Consider the following 10355-nt stretch of genomic DNA (forward strand, 5'->3'; position numbering starts at 1 on the left):
GGCGGCACACAATTGGCCCAGCATCGCCATGGTTTGGCCGGGGTAGGCCGTAATTGTAAAATAAGAATTTGTTCTTAACTGACTTGCCTAGTAAAATTAAATTAAAGATACACAATACCTCTGTCTGTTACTACTCTTTCTCACTTCCTTGCTTACCCTTTTTCTCTCCCTACAGCCCATCTATAGAGAAGTCTGGAGTCTTCACTGCAGGGCTGGGGCCCAGGGCCTGGGTGCAATGTGTAACATACATCATGGCCTAGACTGCCTGCTGGCTGGTGCCTCATTGAAATGGGAGGCTTGTCATTGGATGGGGCACAGCGGTGGGTGGGTGTGCATACTGTACAAGTTCTCTCTCTCTGTCTCTCTTTCTTTCTTGGTCTTTCTCTCTTTCCCTGGGTTCTGGTCTTGTCTCTGTATCACATTCACTCTTTCTTTCTCTCTTTGTCTATTGGTTTCTGCTATGTCACCATGGGCACACTCTACATGTTGTGCTGTACCCTCTCCCCTATATCAGTCCCCTCTCCCCTATATCAGTCCCCTCTCCCCTATATCACTCCTCTCTCCCCTATATCACTACCCTCTCCCCTATATCACTCCTCTCTCCCCTATATCACTACCCTCTCCCCTATATCAGTCCCCTCTCCCCTATATCACTCCCCTCTCCCCTATATCACTACCCTCTCCCCTATATCAGTCCCCTCTCCCCTATATCACTCCCCTCTCCCCTATATCACTACCCTCTCCCCTATATCAGTCCCCTCTCCCCTATATCAGTCCTCTCTCCCCTATATCACTCCTCTCTCCCATATATCACTCCTCTCTCCCATATATCACTACCCTCTCCCCTATATCACTCCTCTCTCCCCTATATCAGTCCTCTCTCGCCTATATCACTCCTCTCTCCCATATATCACTCCTCTCTCCCATATATCACTACCCTCTCCCCTATATCACTCCCCTCTCCCCTATATCACTACCCTCTCCCCTATATCACTACTCTCTCCCCTATATCACTCCTCTCTCCCCTATATCACTCCCCTCTCCCCTATATCTCTCCTCTCTCACCTATATCACTCCTCTCTCCCCTTTTCAATTCAATTTCAATTTAAGGGGCTTTATTGGCATGGGAAACATGTGTTTACATTGCCAAAGCAAGTGAAATAGATAATAAACAAAAGTGAAATAAACAATGAAAAATGAACATTACACTCACAGAAGTTCCAAAAGAATAAAGACATTTCAAATGTCGTATTATGTCTATATACAGTGTTGTAATGATGTGGAAAGAGTTAAAGTACAAAAGGGAAAATATATAAACATAAATATAGGTTGTATTTACAATGGTGTTTGTTCTTCACTGGTTGCTCTTTTCTTGTGGCAACAGGTCACAAATCTTGCTGCTGTGATGGCACACTGTGGTATTTCACCCAGAATATATGGGAGTTTATCAAAAATTGATTTGTTTTCAATTTTTTTTGTGGGTCTGTGTAATCTGAGGGAAATATGTGTCGCTAATATGGTCATACATTTGGCAGGAGGTTAGGAAGTGCAGCTCAGTTTCCATCTCTTTTTGTGGGCAGTGTGCACACATCTCTCTCTCTCTCTCTCTCTCTCTCTCTCTCTCTCTCTCTCTCTCTCTCTCTCTCTCTCTCTCTCTCTCTCTCTCTCTCTCTCTCTCTCTCTCTCTCTCTCTCTCTCTCTCGCTGGCATCAGTCTCCTTCCCACGTGGGTTGGTTTTTCCAGGGGCACCTGATGAAGTCATCAGACTGAAGGAGTAGAGAAGGAGGGAGGGAAGGAGCAACAGTAGCCAGGGTGTCCAAACATGGAAACTGAGACATACAGTATGGGGAGAGGAGGGGGCACACTTTTCCACTTCCCTCTAAATTGAACATTAACACATACATACAGGTCAATGGTCAGCACTGACTGACTGACGAGGTACAGCTGGGGTGGATTGGCCATCTGGCAATTCTGTCAAATGTCAAATGGGCTGAACTATTTTTTGAGTTGGAGGGAATGGTCGAAATTGACACACAGGGGCCTCCTGGGTGGTGCAGTGGTCTAAGGCACTGCATTGCAGTGCTAGCTGTGCCACCAGAGATTCTGACTTTTGCGCAATTTCTCTGTTATAGAGTGGACTGGCCCGGTGTCACGCAAACTGACATTCAAAGTCAAACGCAGCATCAGCAAAGAGACCTGCTCTGACTCTGTCATCAGTTAGACAGCCAAGATCATGGATTATAAAAAATGAAAAAGGAGCCTATTAACGTAGAAAGAACATATTCCACATTGTCACCTCACTCAAAACATTTTCTTTTTAGGTCGGCTAAAGAGTGCCCCACCAGTTTTGAGCTCCACCAGTTCTGAGCCCCATTTTTATTCTAAAATGGATGAAATCGTTTTTTTCCCTCATCAATCTACACACAAAACCCCATAATGACAAAGCAAAAAAGGTTTTTAGAAATGTTTGCAAATTTAAATAAAAAAAAGAAGGAAATATTAAGTATTCAGTCCTTTTACTCTGTACTTTGTTGAAGCACCTAAGGCAGCAATTACAGCCTCGAGTCTTCTTGGGACACTTGGAAGCTTGGCACACTTGTATTTGGGGAGTTTGTCACATTCTTCTCTGCCGATCCTCTTAAGCTCTGTCAGATCGGATGGGGAGTGCCGCTGCATAGCTATTTCCAGGTCTCTCCAGAGACGATTGATCGGGTTCAAGTCCGGGTTCTGGCTGGGCCACTCAAGGACTTTCAGAGACTTGTCCCAAAGCCGATGTAGTGCCTTAGACCACACAGGAGCCCTACAGGATCTCTCTGTACTTTGCTCTGTTCATCTTTCCCTCGATCTTGACTCGTCTCCCAGTCCCTGCTGCTGAAAAACATCCCCACAGCATGATGCTGCCACTACTATGCTTCACCGTAGGGAAGGTGCCAGGTTTCCTCCAGACGTGACGCATTCAGGCCAAAGAGTTCAATCTTGGTTTCATGAGTCCAGAGAAGTTGGTTTCTCATGGTTTGAGAGTGCTTTAGGTACCTTTTGGCAATCTCTTGGGGACCTTCAATGCTGCAGACATTTTTTGGTACACTTCTCCAGATCTGTGCCTGGACACAATCCTGTCTTGGAGCTATACGGACAGTTCCTTCAACCTCATGGCTTGGTTTTTGCTCTGACATGCACTGTCAACTGTGGGACCTTATATAGACAGGTGTGTGCCTTCCAAATCATGTCCAATCAATTGAATTTACCACAGGTGGACTCCAATCTTGTTGTAGAAACATCAAGGATGATTAATGGAAAAACCTGAGCTCAATTTTGTTGTATCATAGCAGAGGGTCTGAATACTTTTTTATTTTTAATACATTTGCAAAGATTTCAAAAAACCTATCTTTGCTTTAGCATTATGGGGTATTGTGTGTAGATTGAAGAGAACATGTATTTTTTTAATGTATTTTAGAATAAGGCTGTAAAGTAACAAAATTTGGAAAAATTCAAGGGGTCTAAATACTTTCCAAATGTATGGTATATATATACATAGTTTTTAGACCCCTTGACTTTTTCCACATTTTGTTACTTCATTATTATAAAATAGATTTAAAAAAACATTTTCTCTCTCGCTCAAGAAAGTAAAAAAGAGACCATGTTTGTGTGCGGCTTTATTAACTCAAAGATTTTTTTTACATTGTTTGCCAACTGTTATGTGACATGTATTAATGCCAAAACAATATGCAAAACAGGCAACAATTGTACAGTATATATATATAAAATAGCTCACTCATATATACAGTTGAAGTTGGAAGTTTACATACACCTTATCCAAATAAATTTAAACTCAGTTTTTCACAATTCCTGACATTTAATCCTAGTAAAAATTCCCTTTCTTAGCTCAGTTAGGATCACCACTTTATTTGAAGAATGTGAAATGTCAGAATAATAGTAGAGAGAATGATTTATTTCATCACATTCCTAGTGGCTCAGAAGTTTACATATACTCAATTAGTATATGCCTTTAAATTGTTTAATGGCTCAAACGTTTCGGTTAGCCTTCCACAAGCTTCCCACAATAAGTTGGGAGAATTTTGGCCCATTCCTCCTGACAGAGCTGGTGTAACTGAGTCAGGTTTGTAGACCTCCTTGCTCGCACACACTTTTTCAGTTCTGCCCAAAACTTTATATAGGATTGAGGTCAGGACTTTGTGATTGGCACTCCAATACCTTGACTTTGTTGTCCTTAAGACATTTTGCCACAATGTTGGAAGTATGCTTGGGGTCATTGTCCATTTGGAAGTCCCATTTGCGACCAAGCTTTAACTTCCTGACTGATGTCTTAAGATGTTGCTTCAATATATCCACATAATTGTCCATCCTCGTGATGCCATCTATTTTGTGAAGTACACCAGTCCCTCCTGCAGCAAAGCACCCCCACAACATGATGCTGCCAACCCCGTGCTTCACGGTTGGGATGGTGTTCTTTGGCTTGCAAGCGTCCCCCTTTTTCCTCCAAACATAACCATGGTCATTATGGCCAAACAGTTCTATTTTTGTTTCATCAGACCGGAGGACATTTCTCCAAAAAGTACAATCTTTGTCCCTATGTGCAGTTGCAAACTGTAGTCTGGTTTTTTTATGGCGGTTTTGGAGCAGTGGCTTCATCCTTGCTAAGCGGCCTTTCAGGTTATGTCGATATAGGACTCGTTTTATTGTGGATATAGATACTTTTGTACCTGTTTCCTCCAGCATCTTCACAAGGTCCTTTGCTGTTGTTCTGGGATTGGTTTGCACTTTTCGCACCAAAGTACGTTCATCTCTAGGAGACAGAACGCGTCTCCTTCCTGAGCGGTATGACAGCTGCGTGGTCCCATGGTGTTTATACTTGCGTACTATCGTTTGTACAGATGAACGTGGTACCTTCAGGCGTTTGGAAATTGCTCCCAAGGATGAACCAGACTTGTGGAGGTCTACCATTTTTTTCTGAGGTCTTGGCTGATTTCTTTTGATTTTCCCATGTCAAGCAAAGAGGCACTGAGTTTGAAGGTAGGCCTTGAAATACATCCACAGGTACACCTCGAATTGACTCAAATGATGTCAATTAGCCTAGCAAAAGCTTATAAAGCCATGACATAATTTTCTGGAATTTTCCAAGCTGTTTAAAGGCACAGTAAACTTAATGTATGTAAACTTCTGATCTACTGGAATTGTGATCCAGTGAATTATAAGTGAAATAATCTGTCTGTAAATAATTGTTGGGAAAATTACTTGTGTCATACACAAAGTAGATGTCCTAACCGACTTGCCAAAACTATAGTTTGTTAACAAGAGATTTGTGGAGTGGTTGAAAAACAAGTTTTAATGACTCCAACCTAAGTGTATGTAAATCTCAGACTTCAACTGTATATATAAAATTGTTGCCTGTTTTGCATATTATTTTGGCATTAATACGTGTCACATTTCAGTTTGCAAACAATGAAAAAAAAAAATGTAGTTAATAAAGCCGCGTACGAACATGGTCTCTTTTTTGCTTTCTTGAGTAAGGCAGCTCCAAAATGCAGGTGTTTCAGCCTAGCTCAGTGCTTTCTGTGGTGGTGGGGCAGCCTGAGGAAAACACGGAGTGTAGGGGTTGGTTCTCTAGTTGCGCCGTGATTGCTCAGTGTTCTGTTACTCATGGGGACACTACGTCACCGCAAAAATCTACAGGGATAGCTCAAATTCAAGCCCCTTGGGTGCTGCCATAGAGTTACATTAGAAATGCCCATCCAAGAAGGCTCAAGGTCATAGGCCACAGATAAAATGACGTCAAATCACGTTATATCTACCGTAGCTTTGATTGGACTGATCATGTCAACATCATTCTTTCAAAATCTTAGGTAGCAAGCTAGACAAGCAGTCATCATCATGAATCACGTCGACAATCTACTGGCAAATCCTTTTCAATCCTTGTCATATGAAGAGAAATTATATATAAAACGTATTGGTGCTCATCGGCCATTGGACATAAACATTACACAACAAGTTTGAAATTGCAAATTCAATAATGAGTGGTTTGGAAGGAATCAGTGGCTAACTGCAAGCGTTGCAAAACAATCACTTGCCTGCTATTCAGTGGAGTGGGTGTGTGGTCCAAGTCTGGTTTAAGGGTCTCTTTTCAAAGCTTAAAAGGATAAACATTCAACAAGATGGGTCAGAAAAGGTTGAATACATCGGCCATGCTGTGAATCCAGCATGACTTCTGGCGTGTTTAAAACAACTGGAAACTCGGAATTGGGAAATCTCAGACTTCAATGAGTTCAAGACAACCAGGAACTTGGAAAAAAACGATCTCCGACTGGGAAAAAATGTTTTGAACGGTCATTCAACTCGGAATTCCAAGCCAGGAACTCGGGCTTCTTTCTAGAGCTCCAACCTGAAGATCACTGACGTGATTCAACCTTGTTTTTTTCAGTGTTCAGTGTTCCCAGTTGTCTTGACGAAGTTTGATAACTAAATTTGCCCACGAAGGACTGCCATGCCACCTTCCTGTTCAAGTAAGAACAGCACAGCAAGATGAGTCCAAAAATATAGGAGGGGTGCGTCACTTGAGTGAGTTGAGTCACTGACGTGATCTTCCTGTCTGGGTTTGCGCCCCCCTTTGGTTGTGCCGTGGCGGAGATCTTTGTGGGCTATACTCGGCCTTGACTCAGGATGGTAAGTTGGTGGTTGAAGATATCCCTCTAGTGGTGTGGGGGCTGTGCTTTGGCAAAGTGGGTGGGGTTATATCCTGCCTGTTTGGCCCTGTCCAGGGGTATCATTGGATGTGGCCACAGTGTCTCCTGACCCCTCCTGTCTCAGCCTCCAGTATTTATGCTGTAGTAGTTTATGTGTCGAGGGGCTAGGGTCAGTCTGTTATATCTGGAGTATTTCTCCTGTCTCATCCGGTGTCCTGTGTGAATTTAAGTATGCTCTCTCTAATTCTCTCTTTCTTTCTTTCTCTCTTTCTTTCTTTTTTTCTTTCTTTCTTTCTTTCTTTCTTTCTTTCTTTCTTTCTTTCTTTCTTTCTTTCTTTCTTTCTCTCTCTCAGAGGACCTGAGCCCTAGGACCATGCCTCAGTACTACCTGGCATGATGACTCCTTGCTGTCCCCAGTCCACCTGGCCGTGCTGCTGCTCCAGTTTCAACTGTTCTGTCTGCGGCTATGGAATCCTGGCCTGTTCACCGGACGTGCTACCTGTCCCAGACCTGCTGTTTCAACTCTCAAGAAAAAGCAGGAGCAGTAGAGATACTCTGAATGATCGGCTATGAAAAGCCAACTGACATTTGCTCCTGAGGTGCTGACCTGTTGCACCCGCGACATCCACTGTGATTATTAGTATTTGACCCTGCTGGTCATCTATGAACATTTGAACATCTTGGCCATGTTCTGTTATAATCTCCACCAGGCACAGCCAGAAGAGGACTGGCCACTCCTCATAGCCTGGTTCCTCTCTAGGTTTCTTCCTAGGTTCTGGCCTTTCTAGGGAGTTTTTCCTAGCCACTGGGCTTCTACACCTGCATCGCTTGCTGTTTGGGGTTTTAGGCTGGGTTTCTGTACAGCACATTGAGATATCAGCTGATCTAAGAAGGGCTTTATAAATACATTTGGTTTGATTTGATTTGATATTGTATGCTGCTGCATAAATGATGTAGTATGCCAGGGAGATATGTATACTGTTGCTAAGAAAGTAATACTAAGTGTATGTTGTGTAGTAAGCTGTTAGTAGCCCATGTACTTCACCCTAATAATTTGGTCCCTTTCCCCCTCCTAAAGCCTACTGTTCTGACTTGGTGGTGCACATGTAGCCTATAGCCTGTTTTAGAGAAATGTCAGAACTTTCATTGTGTGCTTATATGCCCCCTTTATTTATCCTACGGTTCTGACTTGGCGTACATGGAGAATAATGTAAGAAAGGACCATGTTCTGAATTCTGTCACTGTACATTTCAACAGAGCTAAACAAATAGTTATATTGACTACGTCCGTCCTAGCTCGCTCATGTCTTAATCGAAATTACGGATTGCCTCTTATCCGCTCGTCGCCCCCTTATGATATAGTACATCTCACTTGTCAGTAGAAACCACATTTGTTTAAGCAAGTCAGCCATATCAGCTATGTTTTTTTAAAGACCGTAAATGAGGCTGAATGAACTGTTTCGCTGCCAGACAAGGCTCCGCTGATAGCCAGGTGTAGCAGTGGTAAGAATTCACTCTGGTGCTGAAAAGAAAGCTCTGCTGTTGGGACAGCTTTATGTAGGTCCTAACAGTTTGTGGACATCATTTGTCACCATTATAGTGCAATCAATTTATTGTTTAGTGTTGTGTAGTGGATTTGCTGGCATGCATCTAAAAAAAAAGTTTTTTGTTTGCCCCACCAAGATTTACATGCTAAAATCGCCACTGCGGCTAAAACCAGAATTTGGTCAATCAGTGAAGTGCATTATCCTCATGATTCCTGTAATAAAAGTGTCTGCCCTGCCCCTGTGCCTGTTTCGCTGGGATGAGTGAGCCGCTCTCCTCTCTCCCCATGCACTAGAGAGAAAAATGCATTCTGATCTTATAACCTTTCAAAATGCAACAGCTTTGGAAGCTTTGTTCCCTTGTCCCTGTCAAAGAGAGTAGGGTCTCAGCTTTCTGTAGGTATACTTTTTATTTCTCAACTGTCCATATTCAGCTTTATAGCAACTATTCTATAACCAAGATATGATATGGCTTTGAGATAATGAGTGGCTTGTGTGCGAAATGTGCACCGGCCATTGCAAGGGCATAGGCCTATAGGTCTCATGGGTAGTAGCTTACAACTGCAAAGCTTTTTTAAGACATTTACTGTTGGATGAATACATGGCTACTAGCAGTGGGTAGCCTTTTATATTCAGAGTTAGTTACACTAGTTCATGTGTTTTGAGTTTCCACTTCCTCAGGTGTTGAACCCTAAATGAATTAGTCTATGATATTAGTTAGTGCACATAAAGATATATGTAATTCTGGAGTCCTATTTCAACAGTAAAATACTATAGTCTAATTGTCAAGCCAGAATTGATGTCAATCACTGGATTGATTAAAACATTTATTTATTGAATACCTCAGTAGTTTATTTATTACACTCCTTAATAAAGCCCTATGAATGATGATGTGTGACGAATTATTGTCCTAGTCCAGCCCTGAGGTACAGCACAGGATAAAGAGAGATGAAAAAAAACAAGAAAAGATCATAAAATATTTTGTTAATATCTCTTGTCTATTTGAGTCAGGATGTATCACACATCTCCTGCTTAAAGAAGGTTTCCACTAGATAGCCACACAGTCAAAATTGGCTACAAAAATGTGCTTTTTGGTCTTAATTTAAGGTTAGGGTTAGGCATAAGGTTAGCAGTGTGGTTAAGGTTAGGCATAAGGTTTGCAGTGTGGTTAAGGTTAGGGTTAGGTTTACAATCAAATAAGAAGAGAAATTGTGGAAATAGGCAGAGTTTAGCCATAATTATGACTTTGTGGCTGTGTTAACTAGTGACGAACCTTAAAGAGGGAGAGAGCCATATACGTTCCCAGGTACAGTCCTTAGGTGGCCTGCCTTCTGTGAGTGGCCACAGGCCTCTGCTGGCCCCCCTTGGTAAAGGTCTGGGTGCATTGTTGGAATGTGCTAGGTCAGTCTGGGCTTGGGATAGGTCAGGTTTGGGTAAAGTTGCACACCGGCAGTGTTTTTGTCAGGTGCAGCGGTGATCTCGCACCCGTCAGCCGGCACATAGGGGTAATCCTAACCCTAAGAAGCTTTCACAGACGATTTCACCAGGCTAAGGGGAAGTTAGGAAAGGTTTGTAAACCTCTTCAGAGCAGAGCCAGGCTTGGCCTCTTGCTGGCACTGAAACCTCTTCCTCCTCTCCTCTCCTTTCCTCCCCTGTGGTTTTCAGTATGGCTGGATGGAGCCATTGAGGAGAAATGGTGTGTGTGTGTGTGTGTGTGTGTGTGTGTGTACACCACATTAGTTCCCTTCCCCTCCATTACTTGTTATTAACTAATAGCGTCCACAGAGTGTCAGTGACATTTCTTCTAGGAACAGGAGAGGAGATTAGGTCGTCCTGTGTTTTGAGTATCTTTTGAAGTCTAAACACCACCATGTAATCATACTGGGCAGCCATTTTCCCAGAGAAGAAAAAAAGCTTATCTGGCCATTTTGAGCCTGTAATCGAACCCACGAATACTGATGCTCCAGATACTCAACTAGTCTACAGAAGGCCAGTTTAATTGCTTCTTTATTCAGAACAACAGTTTTCAGCTGTGCTAACATAATTGCAAAAGGGTTTTCTAATGATAAATTAGCCTTTTAAATTATAAACTTGGATGAGCTAACACAATGTGC

Source organism: Salmo salar, chromosome ssa20 (assembly GCF_905237065.1).
Source record: "Salmo salar chromosome ssa20, Ssal_v3.1, whole genome shotgun sequence".
In the NCBI taxonomy this organism is placed as follows: Eukaryota; Metazoa; Chordata; class Actinopteri; order Salmoniformes; family Salmonidae; genus Salmo; species Salmo salar.